General features: G+C 34.5%; 1 pseudogene; it reads right to left on the bottom strand.

The window, feature by feature from the left end:
* Nucleotides 1-21,262: 21,262 nt before the first annotated feature.
* Nucleotides 21,263-22,471, bottom strand: LOC140523171 (zinc finger CCHC domain-containing protein 7 pseudogene; annotated as a pseudogene).
* Nucleotides 22,472-23,348: the final 877 nt, after the last annotated feature.

Below are 23,348 nucleotides of genomic sequence, written 5' to 3'. Positions count from 1 at the left end.
AAATTAGTTCCAATAGCTCAGATTTCTTGCTGTTGGTTCTCGTAAAATGTGTGCCTCTGAATAAAGCAGGATGATTCTTTAAAGAATTTTAACTAAACTTAAAAATTTTAACTAAATCCAGGTTTTTATTTTCTGGTTTCTTTCTTATAATTTCCCTTTACTCAAGGAAGCTATTTTTGCTTCTAGAGTACTTAATATACTTAATATAAGCATTAATTTTCTCAGCTAGAATCTTGTAGCTAACCTTACTTTAATGCCTTCAGTATGCTGAATAAACACTGTAGACCCAACCAGTCTCACCATGGTTACATTTATAGGGAATTCTTTGCTAAAGTGTGTTCACACCCTTGATATCTACAGTATCTTTTTTTTTTTAATTTTCCATATATGTAGCCAAAGGGAAAAATAACTACATTTATGCAAGAGCCCAAAGAACATGTAGACTATCCCTCCTTTCTTTCATTTTGTCTTAGTCATTTTAGCCTCTTTTCCAAGCCCAAAAAAGTTTCCTACGAAGGGAAATAAGATGCCCAGAGGTTAAAAAAATGAGTGAACTTGGGAGGTGCACGGAAGATGACATGCTAAGATCCACACTAAACCTCCAAATATTTAAAGATAATGACCTTTTTCCTTCTGAGTTTTTACTTTCTCAGAGAAAACATCCTCATTTCTTTCACAGATCCTGTTATAACATGGAATCAAGTCTCTCAGATCAATCAAATACTTATGAAAACTCTACTAAGCACCTATCTTGATTTCTGAATTTCCTCATGTGAATATAAGTTCTTAACATAGATACATACCCATACCCCTTTTTAGATCTTATTTCTTTTTAATAGGACATAAGCCACATAAAGTCATATTCTCATTATGAGATTCATACTCCTCTATCTCAGAGATATATATTCAGTCAAATTTAAGATTTATAGGTGGAGCCAAGACATCAGAGTAAAGGTTGGGACTCATGTGAGCTCTCCTCTAAACCCCTCCAAATACCTTTAAAATTGACAATAAAAAATTCTAGAATGGCTGAATCCACAAAAAGACTGAGTAAAACAATTTTTCCCATACAAGACAACTTAGAAAGTCAGCAGGAAAACTCTTCTGCCCCAGGTTGAGAGAGGACAGCAGTCAAGCGTAGACAAGATTCCAGCAAACCAGGAGCAGCATTTGTGGAAACTAAATCAGCAGCAGCAGTGGCAGTTTCCCAACCTCAGCCCACAGATGCAAAAACAAATTAGATGCTCAGGAAAGATTTGGCACACCTGGGTGATTTTGGAACACAGTCTAACATAGGTCAGGCCCCAGCAAACCAGGAGCAGGTATTAGGAACCGGTGCATCAGCAGCAGGGAGTTCTCAGTCCACATACAGTAAGTGGGTCAAACAACCACTCAGAAAGAGATTACAAGGGTTTATTTGCTAGAACTGAGGCAGGACTCTGTTATCTTGCCCAGAGTACTTATGATCTCTCAAAGACCAGAACACAGGCCAAGAGGGTAGTAAACAGACCTCTCCTTAGATCATACCACTTGGAAGAGCTACAAACTTACCGGTTCCTAGAAGTATCTCTGAAAGCAACAAACTTCCAAAACTTAGGATAGTAAGCCCTCTACCCTAGAAGCATAGCCCTATATTAATGAGGAATTAAAAATCAAGCAATAGGCTAGGGAAATGAGCAAACAATAGAAAAAATTCTGACCACGGAAAGTTACCATGGTGACAAGAAAGATAAAAAAACACACTCAGAGGATAATGAAGTCAAAGCTCCTACATCCAAAGCCTCCAAGAAAAATATGAATTGGTCTCAGGCCGTGGAAGAGCTCAAAAAGTATTTTGAAAATTATGTAAGAGAGGTAGAGGAAAAATGGGAAGAGAAATGAGAGTGATGCAAGAAAATCATGAAAAATGAGTCAACAGCTTGGGAAAGGAGACACACATACACAAACAAAAAGTACTAAAGAAAAAATACCTTAAAAAGCAGACTAGGGAAAATAGTAAAAGATATACAAAAAGCTAATGGAGAGAAGAATGACTTAAAAAACAGAATTGGCCAAATGGAAAAAGGGGGGCAATAATTCACTGAAGAAAATAAGAGTCTTTAAAAAGTAGAATTGGCTGCATGGAAAAGGAAGTACAAAAGCTCACAGAAGAAAATAATTCCTTAAAATATTAGAATTGAGTAAATGAAAGCTAATCACTTTATGAGAAACCAAGGAAGAATAATAAGAATATTGTACATCTAAACATTTAATAGAGAGGAAATAAGTTTATAGGCAAGTCTGGGGAGCATTTTTTTTTGGGGGGGAGTTAAGAGATAAGAATTTTTCAGTTTGCTATGGTGATGAGTGAGGACAGGATAGTCAAATCAATTCTACAAGAATTATTAAGCACTTACTTTGTTCCAGGTCCTATGATAAACACTGGAAACACAGCTATTAGAAAAAAGACAAATCCTTGTCTTCAAAGAGAATACATTTTAATGATGAAGACAACTAAAAGAAAGCTGAAAAGGAGGAAGGGGATATTCATAATGGGTTGTAGAAGAGAAAATCCAGGGATTCAGAGGTAAAGTCTAGAAAAGAATGAAGATATAGCTAGCCAGGGCATTTCTTTTAATATAGTCTGGGTTGAATTGACCAATTGGAAGAAAAGGTCACAAAGAAGGAGTATACTTCTAATGTGAAACAGCCAGAGACAGTGTGAACTTCCAGGGTGAGAAGGTTGTATAGTAAAGAAAATCTGGGGAATCAAAAGTATAGACTGGAAAGGAATGAAGAATTATATTCTAGGTAGGATGGACATCTAGAAAGTTTTTAACATGGATAAGCTAAAAAATTATTAGAATGACAGGAAATTTACAATAGAATACACTACATATAGAATGCTTTGAAATTTACAATAAATAAATGATATTTTATAACATTTATATTTTATTTATATGTTTAATATTTATATTATATTTATAACTTTATATAATAATATTTATAATATATTAGAGCATTAATACATATTTATAATATTTATGTACAAAAATGAACAGTGTGCTTCAGTGAAAAGTGTTGACTTTGTATTCAGAGTACCTGACTTTGATCATGGCTCTGCTGTTTTTTATCTATGAGATCTTGGGCAAGTTTCTTAATCTCTCTGGCCTTGCTAACTGGTTCCAAAAAAAAAATAAAATGTAATCTCATTTCCACATGTAACCCCTCTTTTTTGGCATAGTAGAATCTATAGTTGCTATATCAGCACTGAGGGTGACTATGAATATAGTTCTGAATCACAAAGTATACCAGATTTTCCATATAGAAGGCAGAAGGAAAACATTTATTCAGACACCAGAAAGTCAAATCCCAACACCAGAAAGCCAAATCCATCATAGTGACCAAGAAATCAATACACATTATCACTGCAGAGGACAAAGCCATTCCCAAGCTTCCCCATCACTCCCACCCTTGCCAGGACCTTCCCACAAACAAAGTTTAGGAGGTTAGCTGCGCCTGCTTGCCTGTGTCCTCTCCTTCTTCATCCTGACTGCTCTCACCAACTTCTTCTCAGTTCTTCTCCACCCTTCCTGTTCCACCCTTCCTGTTCTACCATTTCAGTAAGCTCATCCTACCACATGGGACTTAGGCTTCCAGGTGATTTAAGCAGGTCACATGGGCCTATTCATGCATGGGAAACACCTTCCCATTTATATTGCAATTACAGTTACACATATTCCACAATGAGGCATTGGAAGAAAATTTGAGCAGAGACAAATATACATGCATTCATACACAAATGTATGTGCTTGTATGTATATACATATATAAGCATATGTATGTGTGCCTACATATGTGTTTATATGTGTGCCTGTATATGCATACATACATACATACATGCATATACATGTATAAGCATTATAACATTTTGAATATATTCACATATATATGTTCACATATATGCATATATATTCACATATATATGTGTGTGTGTGTATATATATATATATATATATATATATATATATGAATGAGAAAGGTTTGAGAAAAAGACAGGCCTATGCATGACTCATTAAATAAGTTAGAGTATATTTGAGTTTTAAGATCAACCTCTCTTCTGTTCTCTGTCGACAGAATATTGGACTGCAAGGATCATAAGAATAACCCAAAATTATAGCTCCTGTCTTCCTAACCTTCTGAGTGGACTTAGAAGACTATTATATGAAATACAAATAAAGGCCAAAGTGAAGTAAATCTTTTGATATAATTTGCTTAAGCTACTGAATATAGATGGCCTATCCAGAACAATTTAGGATCCAAACTAAATTTAGATGATAAAATTCTGGCGTGATAAGATTCATTGAACAAATTAACTGAATTATTGTCAAATGCTTTTTGTTTTTGTTCTTTCCCTGATCATGAGTGTGTTTAATATTTTAAAAGTCTCTCCCCTTTTCCTCTTACCATTAGATTCTGTATACCAAATAAATGAAGAATCTTCTGAATCATAAATCCCATCACAAATATGATTATGTGCATGAGTCATGGAAGATGAATAAGGGGTAAGCAATGGGAAGTCTGTCTAATCTATCAGTTACAATTATGTTGTAATCTGATTCAGATTTTAGTCAGGAGTGCTGTAGATAGCAAGCATCTCACAAATAGGTTTGACACCTATTGCTCTAAGTAACTTTTTTTTTTTTACTTAATCGTATTTTTTCCCAAGTACATCTGCAGATGATTTTCAACATTCACCTTTCCAAGATTTTAAGCTACAAATTTTCCTCTCTCCCTCCTTTCCCAAGTAAGCAAGCAATATGATATAGGTCATACATGTGCAATCATGATGAACATATTTCTCTCTTAGGCTGTGAAGGAAGACTAAAATGAAAGGGAAAAATCATGAGAAAGAAAAATAAAATTTATAGCAGCACTCTTTGTGGTGGCCAAAAACTGGAAAACAAGGGAATGCCCATCAATTGGGGAAATGGCTGAATAAATTGTGGTATATGAATGTAGTAGAATACTATTGTGCCATAAGAAATAATGAACTGGAAGATTCAGAGAGGCCTGGAAAGACTTATATGAACTGATGCTGAGCGAAAGGAGCAGAACCAGGAGAACTTTGTATACAGCAAAAACCAGAATGTGCGAGGATTTTTTCTGGTGGACTAAGAACTTAAAAAATTCCTGATGGTCTTTTAATGCAAAGTGCCTTCCACATCCAAAAAAAGAACTATAGAATTCAGTCACAGAATGTAGCAGACCATTTTCTTTTGCATTGTATGGTTTTTTCCATTCATTTTCATTCTTCTGTGCAACATGACTATGGTGAAAATGTATTTAATAGGAATGTATGTGTAGAACCTATATAAAATTGTATGCCATCTCTAGGAGGGAGGGGGAAAATTAGAGGCAAGGAAGGGGACAGGGGGAAAACAATCTAAGTTATATGGTAGTGATTTTGGAACACTGATAATGAATAAAAAATAATAAGAAAAAAGAATAAAAAAACAGTGACAATAGTATCCTTCAATTGCATTCAGACACCATAGTTCTTTCTCTGGATGTGGTTAGCATTTTCCATCATGAGTCCCTTGGAATTGTCTTAGATCATTGCATTACTGCCCTACTGAGAAGAGCTAAGTTTAAGTAGCTGATGATCACACAATGTTGTTGATTCTGTGTAAAATGTTGTGCCGGTTCTGCTCACTTCACTCAGCATCAATTCATCTAAGTCTTTCCAGGTTTTTCTGAAATCTGCCTGTTCATCATTTTTTATAACACAATGGTATTCCACTACATTCATATGTAACAACTTGCTCAACCATGCCCCAACTGATGGTTATCCCCTCAATTTTCCAAGTCTTTGTCACCTCTAAAAGAGCTGTTATAAATATTTTTGTACATCTGGGTCCTTTTCCCATCTTTGAGGTACAGCATTAAAAGTAGTATTGCTGAATCTAAGGATATGGACAGTTTGGTTGCTATTTGGATATAGTTCTGAATTGCTCTCCAGAAAGGTTGGAGAGGTTCATAATCCATAAACCAAACATTGTTGTCCCAATTTTCCCAACATTTATCATCTACATTTTCTGTCATATTTAGCCAATTTGATAGGTATGGTGTGGTACCTCAGAATTGTTTAAATTTGCATTTCTCTAATCAATAGTGATTTAGAACTTTTTTTCATATGACTATAAAACTGCCTTTTCACACCATTTGACCATTTATCATTTGGAGAATGACTTTATCCTTATAAATTTGATTCAATTCTCTATATATTTTAGAAATGGGACCTTTATCAGAAATACTGACTATAAAAATATTTCCCAGATTTCTGCTTTCCTTCGAATTTTGGTGGCATTGGCTTTTTTTCTACAAAAGCATTTGAATTTGATGTAATCAAAATTATCTGTTTTGCATTTTATAATGTTTTCTCTCTCTTTTGTTAAAAAATTCTTTCTTTCTCCAGAGATCTGACAGGTAAAACTATCCTTTTCTGTCCTAACTTACTTATGTTATTACATTTTTTATCTAAATCATGTACCAATTTTGAACTTTTCTTGGTGTAGGGTATAGGTTGGTCGTCTATGCCTAGTTTCTGCCATACTGTTTTCCAGTTTTCCCAGCAATTTTTATCAAATAGGAAATTCTTATCCCAGAATCTGGTGTCTGTGTTTATCAAACAGTAGATTACTATAATCATTGACTCTTGTCTTGGGTATCTAATCTCTTCCACCAATCCACCCACTATTTCTTGGCCAGTACTTCATGATAGCTTTGATGACTGCTGATTTATAAAATAGTTTTGTATCTGGTATAAATTTTTCACCTTCATTTGCATTTTTTTCATGAATTCCCTTTATATTCTTGATCTTTTGTTTTTCTGGATGAATTTTGTTATTTTTTATAGCTTTATAAAATAATATTTTGATAGTTTGATTGATAAGGCACTGAATAAGCAAATTAATTTATTCAGAATTATCATTATCATTAACTTGATCTACCCCTGAACAACTGATATTTTTATGATTTATTTACATCTCACTTTATTTGTGTGAAAAGTGTTTTGTTACTGCATTCATATAGTTACTAAATGTTTTATGTTGTCTACAGTTATTTTAAAGGGAATTTCTCTTTCTAACTCTTGTTATTGGGCTTTGTGGTAATATATGAAACTGCTGATGTTTTATGTGTATTTATTTTATATTCTGCAGCTTTGCTAAAGTTGTTGATTGTTTCAAGTAGTTTTCTTTTAGTTGATTTTCTAAGTGCACCATCATATCATCTGCAAAGCATGATAACTGATTCCTCATGGCCTATTCTAATTCCTCTAATTTTGTTTTCTTCTCTTATCACTAAACCTAACATTCTCAGTTAGAAACCTATAACCGTGGTGATAATGGGCATCCTTGTTTCACTTCTGCTTATTGGGAATGTTTCTAGCTTATCCCTACTATACATAATGCTTGCTGATGATTTTAGATAGATATTGCTTACCATTTAAAGAAAACTCCATTTATCCCTATGTTCTCTAGTGTTTTTAATAGGAATGGATGCAGTATTTTATCAAAAGATTTTTTGGCATCTGTTGAGATAATGATATGACTTTTGTTATTTTTGCTGTTTACATGGCCAATTATGCTAATAGTTTTGAACCAGCACTGCACTCCTGACATAAATCCCATCTGGTTATAGTACATTACCAATACTGTCATCTCTTTGCTAATATTGTATCTATTTTGTTTAAAATTTCTGCGTAAATTTTCATTAGGGAAATTCATCTATACTTTTCTTTCTCTGTTTTGACTTTTCCTGATTTTTTTGTATCAACACCATGTTGGTGTCATGAGAGGAATTTGGCAGTACTCTTTCTTGACCTATTTTTCCAAATAGTTTATATAGTACTGAAAAATATTGGTCTTTAAATGTTTGGTAGAATTCACTTGTAAATCCATCTGTTCCTGGAGATTTTTTTCTTATGGACTTCATTAGTGCCTTGTTCATTTTTTTTTTTTCTAAAATGGAGTTAAGTGTTTTATTTCCTCTTCTGTTAATCTGCTGGGAAATTTAAAGTTTTATAAATATTCATCTACTTCACATAGATTGTCAGATTTATTGGCAGATAATTAGGCAAAATGTTTCCTAAGGATTGCTTTAATTACTTCTTCATTGGCAGTGATTTCACCCTTTTCATTTTGATGCTGGTTGGTTTTCTTCTTTGCTTTTTCTAATAAAATTACCCAAAGATTTATCTATGTTATTGATTTTTTTCCCAAAGCTAGCTCTTAGTTTTATTAATTAGTTCTATACTTTTCTTGCTTTCAATTTTGTTAATCTCTTCTTTGATTTTTAGAATTCCTAATTTGTTATTTAATTGTGAATTATTAATTTGTTCTTTGTGTATCTTATTTTTTTAAAATTCCATGCCCAACTCATTGATCTTATTCTCCATTTTATTTAAGTAATCGTTTAGAGTTATAATATTTCCCTAATGTTTGCTTTGGCTGCATCTGATAAGTTTCAGTATGTTACCTCATTATTATCATTCTCTTTCAGGAAATAATTGTTTCTATGATTTGTGGTTTGACCCACTCATTCTTTTGGATTAGATTATTTAGTTTCCAACTAGGTTTTAGTCTGTCTTTCCATTACCCTTTTTTATACATAACTTTTCATTACATCATGATCTGAAAAGGAAACATTTACTATTTAAAATCTTTCTAGACTTGATTGTGAGATTTTTATGCCCTAATACGTAGTCAATTTTTACGTATTTGCCGTATACTACTGAGAAAAAGTATATTCCTTTCAATCCCCATTCAATTTTCTCCAAAGGTCTATCATATCTAACTTTTCCAAAATTCTATTCACCTCCTTAATTTCTCTTTTGCTGATTTTGTCATTAGTTTCATGTTGTTTTTAGAGGGGGAGATTGAGGTCTTCCATTATTATGCTTTTAGCATCAATTTCTTCCTATAATTCCCTTAACTTCTCCTCTAAGAATTTGGATGCTATATTACTTGATGCATATTTGTTTAGCATTGATATTACTTCATTGTGTATGGTACCTTTTAGCAAGGTATAGTTTCCTTCATTATCTATTTTAATTAGATCTATTTTAACTTTTGCTTTGTTGATCAGGATTACTACTTCTGCTTTATTTTTTACTTTAGCTGAAGCATATGTCCTGCTCCAGTCTTTTACCTTAACTTTGCATGTGTCCCAGTGCTTCAAGTGTGTTTCTTGTAAACAACATATTGTAGGATTCTGTTTTTTGATTTATTTTCCTACGCAGTTCTGTTTTATGGGAGAGCTCATCCCATTCACTTTTATAGTTATTATTATTAGCTGCATGGTTTCCTTCATTCTAGTTACTCTCATTTATAATTTTGTTTCTCTTTTTACCCTTTCCCTCTTCGTGTTGTTTTGCTTCTGGTAACTGTAACATAAGCAACCACAGGCAATGAGAGTTAAAGATCTCCCCTGCCCATTAATAATCCCTAGGTGGAACTCATTAAGAGAAGCCTAATTAGGGGAGGATATATATATATATATATATATGTATATATAGTTGTGCTTTGGTGGCTTATTCTTTGGAAGAACATTTGTGCGCCTGATGACACTCTGGGTAGCTTTTAAGCAGCTCCCCAACTTTGAAAACCCAGATGTTGGTGTCTTTCTCTCTAGTAACTACGTATGTAATGGTCAGACAGTTGAATCTATCTGTTGATCTGTGATGTATGTATTGCTTATGGTCAGGCAGTTAGAAGCTTTATCTGTTGGTCTTTTCTTCTCTGCTAGTATTTATGATTAAAGAAGAGTGTTGACCCCTCAAAAGTTGCTTTCCTTTTAGAAAAGCAAATCTAAGAACCTCTGCTAGCAGTCTATCCTGTACGTGTCAGGGTGCTTGCTGCTACAACCACCATCTCCCTCAATCTTCCCTCTCTTCTTTCACCCCCTTGCCTTTTCCACCCATTTCCTTTCCTACTTCCCTATAGGGTAAGATAAATTTCTTTACCCAACTTTGGGTATATGTTATTCCCTCTTTGAATCAATCTGATGAGAATTAGGTTCAGACAATGCTCATACCCTTCCTTCTTTACTTCTACTTTAATATGTCTAGGTCTTTTGCACCTCTTCATATGACATAATTTACCCTATTCTGCCTCCCCTTTTCCCCTTCTCCCAGTACAATCTTTTTTTCACCCCTTATATTTTATATCATCTCATAAAAGTCATATTGTACCCCACACCTTCGGTTTATGTGTATTCCTTCTAACTGCCCTAATGTAGAGATAGTTCTCAAGAGTTACAAGTATCATCTTCTCATGTGCAGAGATAAATAGTTTAATATAATTGAAAAACTTGTTTTTTGTTCTGTTTACCTTTTAATGCTTCTCTTGAGTCTTGCTTTTCAAGTTATAATTTTCTGTCCTACTCTGATCTTTTCATCAAGAAATGTTGAAATTAAATATCCATCTTTTCCCCTGAGTGATCATACTCAGTCTGGCTGGATAATTGATTCTTTGTTATAATCCAAGCTCCTTTGCTTTTCAGAATGTAATATTGCCAGTCCTTTGATCCTTTAATGAAGAAACTGATAAGTCCTATGTGATCTTGATTGTGGTCCTTGATATTTGAATTATTTCTTTCTGACTATTAGTAGTATTTTCTCTGTGATCTGATAATTTTGGAATTTTACTGCAGTATTCCTTGGAATTTTCATTTTGGGATATTCAGGAGGTAATTTGAGGATTCTTCCAATGACTATTGTACCTTCTAGTTCTAGGATATGAGGGCAATTTTCCTTGATAATATTTTGAAAGGTGAGGTCCTGACTCTCTTTCTTTTTCATGTAGTCCAATAATTGCTAAATTAGCTTTCTTGGATCAATTTTCAAGTTCAGTTGTTTTTCCACTGAGGCATTTTACATTTTCTTCTGCTTTTTCATTCTTTTGATTTTGTTTGACTGATTCTTGATGTCTCATAGAGTCACTCACATCTGTTTGTCCGATTCTAATTTTTGATGAATTATTTTCTTCAGTTAGCTTTTCTACTTTTACTTCCATTTGACACATTCTATTTTATAAAAAAAAAAAAATTATTTTTAGTTTTCAACATTCATTTCCATAAGATTTTAAGTTTCAAATTTTCTCACCATCTCTCCCTTCCCCCCCACCTTAGTCTGGCATGCATTCTGTTTACCCTTTCCCCTAGTCTACCCTCCCTCTTATCATCACCCCCTATTTTCCTCTTCCTCTTTTCTTTCTTGAAGGGCAAGGTAGATTTCTATATTCCATTGCTTATAAATCTTATTTCCCAGTTGCATGTAAAAGCAATTTTTAAACATTTGTTTTTAAAACTGAGTTTCAAATTCTCTCCCTACTTACCTCCCCACCTACCTCCGTTGAGAAGACAAACAATTAATAGGTTATATATGTGCAGCTATGTAAAACACCTCCATAAAAGTCATGTTGTGAAAGACTAACTATATTTCCTGCTCCCCTATTATTCTATTTTCTACTTTGACCTTGTACCTTTTCTAAAATGCTTGCTTTTGACTACCCCCTCCCCCAAACTGTCCCCCTTTCTATTATCTCCCACTCTTTACTCTTTCCCCATGCTTTCCTTTAAGGTAAGATACCCCACTGAGTGTGTATTTTATTTCCTCCTTAAGCCAAATCCAATCAGAGTAAGGTTCACTCATTCTCTCTCACCTCTCCCCTCTTACCCTCCATTGTGAAACTTTTTTCTTGTCTCTTTTATGTGAGATAACTTACCCCATTCTAAGTCTCACTTTCTCCTACTTCCAAAATATTCCTCTCTCATCCCTTAATTTTACTTTTAGATATCACCCCTTCATATTCAATTCCACCTATGCCTTCTGTCTTCTGTCTGTCTGTCTATCTATCATCTATCTATCTATCTATCTATCTATCTATCTATCTATCTATCTATCTATCTATCTATCTATCTATCTATTTCCCCCAACTCCTCTGATACTGAGAAAGGTCTCATGAGTTACAAATATCAACTTTCCATGTAGGAATTAAAAGAGTTCAACTTTGATAATTTTCTTATGATTTCTCTTTCTGGTTTGCCTTTTCATGCTTCTCTTGATTCTTGTGTTTGAAAGTCAATTTTTCTATTCAGCTCTTGTCTTTTCATCAAGAATGTTTGAAAATCCTGTATTTTATTGAATGACCATTTCCTCCCTCCCACAAAGGATTATGCTTACTTTTGCTGGGTAGGTGATTCTCTGACCTGCAGAATCTCATATTCCAAGCCCTTAAATCCCTTAATGTAGAAACTGCTAGATCTTGTATTATTCTGATTGTATTTCCAGTAATCAAATTCTTTCTTTCTGGTTGCTTGTAATACTTTCTCCTTGAACTGGGAACTCTGGAATTTGGCTAAAATATCCCTAAGAGTTTTCTTTTTAGGATGTCTTTCCATAGGGGATTGGTAGATTCTTTCCATTTTTTTTACACTTTGGTTCTAGACTATGAGGGCAGTTTTCCTTGATAATTTCTTGAAAGATGATGTCTAGGCTCTTTTTTGATCATGGTTTTCAGGCCAATAATTTTTAAATTATCTCCCCTGGATAGATATTCCAGGTCAGTGGTTTTCCAGTGAGATATTTCACATTTCTTCTAATTCTTTTTATTCTTTTAGTACTGTTTTATAATTTCTTGATTTCTCATAAAATCATTAGCTTCCATTTGCTCCATTCTAATTTTGAAAGAATCATTTTCTTCTTTTCCTTTTGTCAATTCTGCTCTTTAAGTCATTTTTCTCCTCATTGGGTTTTTAGATTTCTTTTGCCATTTGGGTTAGTGGATTTTTAAGGTATTGATTTCTTCAGTATTTTGGGGGGTTTCCTTTAGCAAGGTGTTGACTCATTTTTCATAATTTTCTTGCATCACTCTCATTTCTCTTCCCAATTTTTTCTCTACTTCTCTTATTTTATTTTCAAAATTCTTTTTGAGTTCCTCCATGGCCTACAATGGCCAAATTATATTTTTCTTCGAAGCTTTTGATGAAAGCTTTGACTATGTTGTCTTCTTCTCACTGTATCTTTAGATCTTCTTTGTCACCAAAGTAAGATTCTATAGTTGGAGTTCTTTTACAATATTTACTCATCTCCCAGTCAAATACTTGACTTTATAACTCTTTGTCAAGGTAAGACTCTGTTTCCAATGGAATGGGGGTGGGTAAACTTTTCTAGGCTTCAGGGATTTTGTATTAGAGGTTCAATCTCTGACCATCTGTGTCCTCAGATCTCCAGAAGCAGCCTCTGTGGCTACTGCTCTGTTGCCACCAGCCTCTACCACCACTACCACCAAATGTCTGGAAGTGGACCCAGACTTAGTCAGATCCAATGCTCCTCTTTCACAGAAGTCCCATAGAGTTTTCCCACTGAACTTTTTGGCATTTGTAGATTGAGAAGTGTGGAAACTTTCATTGCCAATGATCCAGTCTCCTGAATCCTACTCCTGCTTGTCTATGCCGGTTCATCCCACAGAAGACTGTGCTTTACTTCCTGCCTCAGGTGATAAACCCTTTCTGTCAACTTTCCAGATTGTCTTGAGCTGGAAATTTTTTTCAGTCTGTCATTTTGTGGGTTCTGTGACTCTAGAATTTGTTTTGAGCCAATTTTTTACAGGTATTTGGAGGACTTTTAGAGACAGCTCAAGAAAGTCTTTGTTTTTATTCTGTCATCTTGGCTCTACCCCTGATTTTTAAAGGAGTTATTTTCTTCAGTGAATTTTTTTTTCTTCCATTTGACCAAATCTATTTTTAAGGGATTGTTTTCTTTTGTCAATTTGTGTACTTCCTCTTCTAAGCTATTGATTCTTTTTCATTATTCTCTTACATAGCTTATTTCTTTTTCCAATATATTTCTCTCTTATTGTATTTTTAATTTTTTTTTTAGTTCTTCCAAGAGGACTTTTGATCTTGAGACCAACTGATATTGCCCTTTGAGCCATTAAATGAAAGCATTTTGATAATCTTTTCCTTTTTTCTGAGTTTGTGCTTTGATCTTCCCTGTCTCCATAAAATCTTTCTGTAATCATTGCTCTTTTTTGTTTATTACTCATTTTTAGACTACTACACAACTTTCAAAATTCAGTTCTGCTCCTAGGGTACAGGGGTCACTGTCCCAAGCTTTTTATGTTTGGGTCCAGAAAAGTAGCCACTGGCTTTCCACACCAGGACTTCAGATGCTTGTGACTTGCTCTCTGTGCTAGGCAGTCCAGCCTAGTGGTGCCTGTTGTGCTAGAGTTCCAGGACTCACAATTTGTTTTCTACACTGGGACTGGAAGGCTATTGAGCCAATGACCAAGAGATCTTTGGCATTGCTTTGTCCTCTGGCTTAGACTCTTCTGTTGGTTTTCCATGGCACTATCTTTATTTGGGGATTCTCCCCCTTTACCTAAGTGAGAAAGCTCTTTCTTGAAGTCATAAGTAATCTTAAGGTGGAAAATTCTTTCACTATATCTTTTTGTGGGTTCTGTTGTTCCAGAATCCACTTAGAGGTTTTGTTTAGCTTTGTTTCTGAGGGAAATTGGGGGGAGCTTAGGCAATTTCTTGGCCTCTTTCCACCATCTTTGTGTCTAACTAATTTTTAATCAAACTGCAAGTCTAATACCTATTCCCTAATGCCCTTACAACCAAATAAAAATGGAATATTGCTGTGCTATAAAAATGATGAGCACAATTATTTTTAGAAAAATATGGAAAGATGTGCACGAAATAATGAAAAGTGAAATGAACAGAACCAAAAACACTTTGTAAATGGTAAGAGCTATGTTGTTGCAAGAATGACATTGAGTGAACAAGTTATTTTGACTGTTGCAAATACCTAAATTAGCTATAAAGGTCATATGAAAAAACATACTCTCTGCATCCAGAAAAATAACTGATAAATAGAAGTATGTATAAAATAAAATTACATACATGCATACACATATACTTATTTGTGTCTAATGGTAGCCATTTCTAGGATTGGTGTTGGGGGGAGAAGGAAGAAAAATGAAATTTACATGATCATTTTGGTGTGTAGTTGAAGGGAATAGCAAGTTTTACAAAGTAAATTTACTGTCTCATGTACAATCAAATTTTTATTAACTATATTACAGAAATCCTTGTTTTATTGCATAAGTTTAAAATAAAGAATATATATTCATATATCTATGGGATATCAGTGCAATAATTCTACTAAACAGATTGTGTTTTTTTGTTCATTTATTTATGATTTTTTAATGTCTGTGGATACATTTACTAAGGCTATTTGACACACGTACTGAAGCTATTTACAGTAATAAAAGAGTTCAACTTGTAGTATACCCAGTCACCACAGTTAGCTACTCTTTTAAAATTTCATTTATGTTCAAAAGTTTATGAGTTGGAGCAAGGGAGGTAGATGGCGGGATTAAATTATGGTTAGGGTTTGGTGAAGAATGACTGATAGCAGGCTACAATATCAAGGAGTTTAAGAGTAGCTAGATAGAATTTAAGAGTAGTAGATAGAATTTAACTTTTGCCAAAAAGTCATGATAAATATAAATATACTATAAGAGGTAGTATGCTAAAACTTTTTTTCCTATTGATTCTGGTCAGTGTTGGCCCTCAGCAAAATTGTGACATTCTGCACTGTACAAATTTTGTCATAGGTATTATTGTATCTCTAGGTCTTTGATCTTTCTTCTTTTTTGGTCTTCCCTCCATCTTCACCTTAGACATCAGTCTTTATGTTCTTCTTCCTCTGTTCTCAACCTCAAACATACTTTTAGAAGAGTGGTAATGACTGATATAACTTAATCTGGCATTTAGTAAACAGAATTTGCATTTTTAGCAGAGATCAAAGCCTCAAGACTAAAGAAATGAAACTCTACAGGTAGAATTTCAGATATCAGTGAGAAGGTAGGGTTTTATAATCATTCTAATCATAAGGAACAAAATCAAATTTGGGACTTCAAATTTAAAAGTACTTTGTGAAAAGTTTTTGTTGTTGCAATTATTATTTGCAGATTGTTAAAGAATTATGACAGCTAAAAGGTTGCTATACTCTTAGAGAATTTTACTGACATAGAAAGTCCAACTTAGTGTAAGTTTATTCTGCCAGTTGGATTTTCAAGTTTCCATAGAACTTCTTTTTTAAAAATAAATATATTTCTTCAATTTTCAACTTTCATTTCCAAAAGAATTTGAATGCAAAATTTTCTCCCCATCTCTACCAACCTCCACCCCAGAACAGCATGCCCTCAACCACCTCTTCCTCTAGTATGTCTTCCTTTCTATTGATTCCCCCTTCCCTGTATTTTCCTATAGGGCAAAATAGATTTCTATGCCCTATTGCCTCTGCATCGTATTTCCCAGTTGCATGCAAAAACAATTTTTAACATTCATTATTGAAGTTTTGAGTTCCATATTTTCTCCCTTCCTTCCCGCCCACCCACCCTCATTGAGAAAGCAAGCAATTCAATATATGTCATACATGTGTAACCATGTAAAACAATTCCATAACAGTTATGTTGCAAAAGACTAACCACATTTCCCTCTGTCCTCTCCTGCCCTCAATTTAATCCATTCTCTCCCTTGACCTGACCTGCACTCTCACAATAATGTTTGCTTCTGATTACCCCTTTTGCCATTGACTGTCCCTTCTATTATTTTTCCTCTGCTATCCTCTTCCCCCCTGCCTTCCTGTAGGGTAAAATAGATTTCCATATCCAATTGAGTGCGTGTTATTCCCTCCTTAAGCCAAATTCCATGAGAGTAAGACTTACTCATTCCCTTTCATCTCTCCCCTCTTTCCCTCCATTGTAGAAGCTCTTTCTTGCCTCTTTCATGTAAGATGATTTGCTACATTCTACCTCCCCCTTTCTCTTACTCCTAGTATGTTCCACTCAATAGTAAATTTTATTTTTCAGGTAATCTTCTTTCGTATTCAGCTCACTCTGTGCCCACTGTCTATGTGTGTGTGTGTGTGTGTGTGTGTGTATACATATACACACATACACCCATACACATATACATATATACACATATGTAATATATACATACATACATGTATACCCCCGTTTATATGTATATATACACACATTTATGTACTATATATGTATATATGTGTATATGTATATATATACATACACACACACATATATATACATATATATGTATATATATATACATATATATGTGTATATATATATATATATATATATATATATATATGCAATCCCTGTAACTACCCTAATACTGAAAAAGGTCTCATGAGTTACAAATATCATTATTCCATGTAGGAATGTAAACAGCTCAATTTTAATAAGTCCCTTATTGTTTCCCTTTCCTATTTACCTTTTCATTCTTCTCTTGATTCCTGTGTTTGAAAGTCAGATTTTCTATTCAGTTTTGGTATTTTCAACAAGAGTGCTTGGAAGTACTCTATTTCATTGAAATTTCATTTTTTTCTCTGAAGTATTATACTCAGTTTTACTGGGTAGGTGATTCTTGCTTTAAATCCTTACTCCTTTGACCTCTGGAATATCATTTTCAAAGCCTTCCAATCTCTTAGTTTAGAAACTGTTAAACCCTGTGTTGTTCTGACTATTTCCACAATGCTTGAATTGTTTCTTTCTGGTTGCTTGTAATATTTTCTCCTTGACCTGGAAACTCTGGAATTTGGCTACAATATTCCTAGAAGCTTTCCTTTTAGGGTCTGTTTCAGAAAGTGATTGGTAAATTCTTTCCATTTCTATTCTCGCCCCTGCTTCTAGAATATCAGGGCAGTTTTCCTTGATAATTTCTTGGAAGATGATATCTAGGCTCTTTTTTTGATCATGGTTTTCAGGTAGACCAATAATTTTTAAATTATCTCTCCTGGATCTATTTTTCAGTTCAGATGTTTTTCCAGTTCAGATATTATTTCACATTGTCTTCTTTTTTTTCATTCTTTTGGTTTTGTATTGTAATTTCTTGCTTTCTCCTAATGTCATTAGTTTCCATCTCCTTCATTCTAATTTTTAAAGAACTATTTTTTTTCAGTGAGCTTTTGAACCTCCTTTTCCATTTGACCAATTCTGCTTTTTAAGGAATTCTTCTTATCATTGGCTTTTTGGATTTGTTTTGCCATTTGAGTCAGTCTATTTTTAAAGGTGTTATATTTTTCAGCTTTGGGGGGGAATCTCCTTTAATAAGCTGTTGACTTGCTTTTCATGATTTTCCTGCATTGCTCTCATTTCTCTTCCCAATTTTTCTTCCACCTCTTCTTACTTTACTTTCAAAATCCTTTGTGAGCTCTTCCATGGCCTGAGACTACCGCATATTTTTTGGAGGCTTTAGGTGTTGGAGCCTTGACATTGCTATCTTCCTCTAGTTGTATGCTTTGCTCTTCCTCATCTGAAAGGGTAGATAAAAACACCTTTTCACTAAGAAATTAGCCTTCTATAGCCTTATTCTTCCCCCTTGTGGGGCATTTCCCCAGCCAATTACTTGACTTTTGAGTCCTTTGTCAAGTGGAGAGTATACTACCCCAGGCTGCAGAGTTTTTGTGCAATTGTTCCCCTGAGATATCTCTAGAGAAATGTAAGTTCTCAGCTCCTCCAAAGTACATAGTTAGGGGAGAGGTGTTTATTCTTCTCTTGGCCTGCATTCTGTTCTGTGAACAACCACAAGCACTCTTTTCTTCCCTGGAACTGTGAGTAAGATTCCCTCTCCACAGCCACCACCTGCTCCACCATGCCAGTGCTCCTCCTTCAGACTAGAAACACCACTTAGGACTGAAACCCAGATCAACTGGGTTCCCCCAAAGGGTGAGAGGTCCAAAATAGGCTGTCTTGGGCTGAAAATCTGTTTCACTCTGTCATTTTGTGACTTTTGCTGATCTAGAATTTGCTTAGAGCTATTTTTACAGGTATTTTAAGGGTTTTGGTGGGAGAGCTCTAGCAGGTCTTCTAGCAGATTCTACTCAGCCATCTTGACTCCATCCCTACTACCTTCCATGGAATTTCTTATGTGAGTTAATAGCTAACCTCTATTTCAGCTGTCACGGTTTCAATTGGAACAACAATCTTTTGGTTATGTCTAAGATCATAAATTCATTTAATCCTCATCAAACAATACTAGATGCCAAAAATGAAAAGAATATCTTATGAAAGATAACTGAAGTCTTGTCAGCATCTAATCTCCAGCAGTAGCCAGTTTCTAAGTTTTAAGCCCTGCAGGAATGATGTGTATTGGTTTCAGGGTAAAAAGTTGCCTAACTTATTATCAGCTACTTGTAACTTTCAGTCCTGAAACCTAAATCATAAACTCTTCTTGAACACTTAAATACTAACATTTGCATGAATTTCTGTGTATATCACTTGGGGTAGGAAAGAGAAAATATCATAACACATTTTCTCCTGGAGACAGTCAACCTGTTATGCTCACAAGTAGAAAAATACCAAAGAACACTGTATTCACATATTACCATCTGTAGGATGATTTAAAGATGGATATATTCTAAAGGTGTAAGAATAAGGTTAGTCTCCCTTCCAGCCATGAATTTGATTATAAACAGAAAATCCTTCTTATGTAAGGCTAAGCATATTCAAAGAAGAGAGCATATATTCCATTTCTTCTACCTAAAGTCTTTCAAGGTAAAGGCTGCTAGAAGTTTTGCTTCTAAAGGCATGAAGTATGGGTGTTCCTTGTCCAACTTTTCATCTTGTAAAAGTTTCTATGGCCAAGTTTCTCTGCTTTACCTACTGATTACTAGTCAAAGTTGTTTTAATTCCACTTACACTCTGACTGGCCAAAAACTGAGTATCTTTTCTCTGCATTAATTGTTTGACAACATGTCAAGACTATGAAAGCCTATTCATCTATGTGATATCATGGGGCCCTGTAACAGAATCCAGCAGTCAAGTATTTATTAATGACATAATGAAAATACAGCTAATAGAAAATGAACTATGGCAATTGAACTGGATCATTAATAATGAGCTATATAAAGTTAGTGTCAGTTCTCCTTGCAGTCATTTGACCAGTTTTTTCATAAATCCTGCTTTATTTTGTTCCTACTGCCATCTTTCCTAAAAGCAGTTAGTGTCATGTTAGACCTTAGAAGCTATATCGTCCTTATCTCTGAGATTTTTTTTAGTTTTTACTGCAGTAAATGTTGTGATTTTTAATTTTTAAAGATTTTTTTTGCTTATTTAGGTGATTGACATCATTAGGGTGATTTTCACACTGAGGAAAAATATTCTTTAGTGATTACAGAATACCTTGATCTATTTCTCCTTCTCATGCAATTGTCAGAATTTTTGTTCCTTTTATTAGTTATAACAGAATGTTTCCCTCTCTTTTCCTATGGCTCAGTTCCCTATCTCCTTAATGCTTCAGTAATTTCATAATCATACTTAGGACACTTCACTCATTTTCAAAGTCAGACTGTCATGTTCCTTACCAAGGCTGACATCAGAACAAGCTTTAGAAGCAGGAGAAGCTGAATACACAACAAAGCACATTTTAAACTTTCCCAATTGGTGTAAAAATGAATCTTGAAAATGATTGAATAAATTATCTTATCAACATTCATTTCTTTTTTTACTTCAAGACTTTGTTTTTAAAAAATATAGATTGTAGACGAATGACGTTTAATAAACTACTTTTCTTGGTAAAGTACATTTAAAAAGGCTTCTTAAAAAACAGTAACAACAAACAACACCACAAAATTAAGCTTTCTCATTCCCACGCTTCTAAGTCAAAAGTACAATTTATCAAATAGGAGTAGTTCTGAAAAAGGAAAGCTAATTTATCTTTTTACCTTCTCACACATTAAACAACTTATTGGTCATGGAGAATAGCAAATCATTTGCTTAAAAACAGAAGCCAAGAGCTCTGTTCTATGAACTTAGCTTCTTTAGAGCTGGAATAAATACATCTCACTTCTTTTATGAGGTAAGAAAACATAATGCCAGAGCACTGGCAGACGTGGACAGAAGATTATGATGTAACTGCCAAGTCAACAGTTGTTCCTCAGTTTTGATTTCTTTTTTTCTCTGCTTACTAAGGAATACACTTTCCTTATCATCTACTCTTTTTCTCTTTCCTTTCTTATACTTTTCCCATTTACCCATTTTGTAAAGCTCTCCTCCATTCCTCTTTCAGTGATGGTGCCCTAAGTGGGATGAGATGAAGAGTAACTTCTAGGTCCTCTGATAAAATCTTCATCTGCATCATACCACCTTTGGACAGCCATCCTGGATTCCTTTTTTCTTGGCTTCTACTGTTCCAATTGCTTATTTTTGTTCTTCTGAGATACCTCTTTTCTTGATGCCAGCTGCATTCTTCCTGCATGGTGTGTTCTTTTTATTCCAAGGTAGGAACTCATGTTTATTGATTCCAAATGGGATCTCTTGAATGGTCTTAGAAAATTCCATTTTTTTGAAGTTCTACTCTCTACTGTGTTCTTTGTTCTTGTTTCCAGATATCATGCTTCTTATCACAGTAGTAGATGAATAGTACTGTTGGAAATGTTCTACTTAACATCCCTCTTTCTGTGTACTCATTTTCATAACAGCCTTTCCAAGAACAGTTGTAGTAGCATACTAAGGCTGATCTTCCAAAATAGGTCTTTGGCCTCTTGGGTGGTTCATGTTTGGTATTTAGGTGACAGTGCCTCCATATTTCTGGGAAAGTATCAGCATAGTGATGTTTCATATCATACTATTCACAATGTTTTCTTTTTACATAAAGATCTTTCAAGGCATTTGTTGGAATGACACACAGGCAAAAAACAATCTAAACAAAACCGAGCTAGGCAATCATACTGTAGATGTCATCTCTCAGCACACAGGCAACAGACACATATTTTCTGTGGAACAGGCAGTTTTTTTGACAAATGACCATGTTTTTCATAATTTCTACAGGTAACATTTTTGTCAGTTGAATAGCATCTGGTTCATTTACCAAGTGACCTGTTATTATTTATTTGAGCCTCAAGATCTTTCTCACTGATGAACCAGTTTACATCATTTTTGTCTTCATCAAGAGAAGTTTCACAGCCCACAAAGTGGAGAAGAATGTTATCATCTTTGTCCTCTATTTCCCATTCTAGTAAAGTCCAGCGTTCCACATTACTTTCTCCAGTTCCAGAGATAGTCATCTCCTTCTCTTCATTTGATCTATCCTCTATAATCATGACTTCCTGAATCACATTAGACCTTTCTCCAAGTTTAGACTTCTTAATAACTCTCGTATTTCTTTCTAGATAGTTCATCAGAATGCTGATCACAGTGACTTTCCAGTATCTAGTTTCCTCTGTTCTTTCTTTTACATCTGTAGGCACTATCTTCATCAGACAAAGAGATGACCCCTGAACCATCTGATATCAGGATGACATCAGTTCTGAAAGAATAATTAAGTTCCTCTGGTTTGTCTTTTTAATATTTAATAACTCCCTCCCCCCAACTCCCTCCTCTCCTACCTCCATTCCCAACTTTCCTTTCCTTTCCTTTCTTCTTTAAATACTTTTCCTTTTCACTTCTCTTGGACCCCCCACCCACCAAAGTAGAGTTTCTTCACCCCAGAACCTAGGGGTCTCAGGAGCTGTGAGCCTGAGGAGTAGGCAGCCATCATGGTTGCATGTGGCCATGGGAACTCAAGCTTATGGGGCTAAAACTGAGGTTGCAAGAAGCAGGAGAAAAGGGAGAGTGAACAAGGCTTCTACCAACTACAACTCTCATGATGCCCTGAGAAAAGCTCTGGGTGGCCTCCCTCCCCTCTCCATAATCCAGAGTGCCATGTTTGAGAATTTTGAAAAACTTTACAAACATTAATTAATTAAATAGCTCCAAATATCTCTGTAAAACACATAGTTTTGGATTCTGGGTAGCAATATACATTTTTAGTTAGAAAAAGACATTTGTTTAATCCCAACAGTCAAAGAAGTCATCTCACCTCCTCCCCAAGAAATAATTGGTTTTAATATAAGAAATGCATCCCAATCATTTTTATAGTATTTGAAAAAAAAATGATCATGGATGTTTGATAATTTTTCCTCTTAAATTTGAAGTATTACTTGGAAATGCTAATTAAGGTTTTAAAATATACAAAAATAAACTGATTAGCCATTTAAATTACCAAATCACCATTTCACCAATAAGACTTGTTTTTTACATAAAAAATATTAGGGAAATATAAAATATATTTAGTAAAAGAAAATGCTGGAATTTAAATTGCAAGGGACTTCAGATGTCTTCTAATCTAAAAACTACTTGAGCAGAAATCATCCCAACAGCATCCCTCGCTATTGCTCATTCAACCTCAGCAGTGAAAGGGGATCCAACATTTTACCTTATGCTTCAGCT

The sequence above is a fragment of the Notamacropus eugenii genome, chromosome 2 (genome assembly GCF_028372415.1).
Source record: "Notamacropus eugenii isolate mMacEug1 chromosome 2, mMacEug1.pri_v2, whole genome shotgun sequence".
Classification (NCBI taxonomy): Eukaryota; Metazoa; Chordata; class Mammalia; order Diprotodontia; family Macropodidae; genus Notamacropus; species Notamacropus eugenii.
The sequence above is the reverse complement of the archived record's forward strand: the minus strand, read 5'-3'. Positions and strand labels throughout refer to the sequence as shown.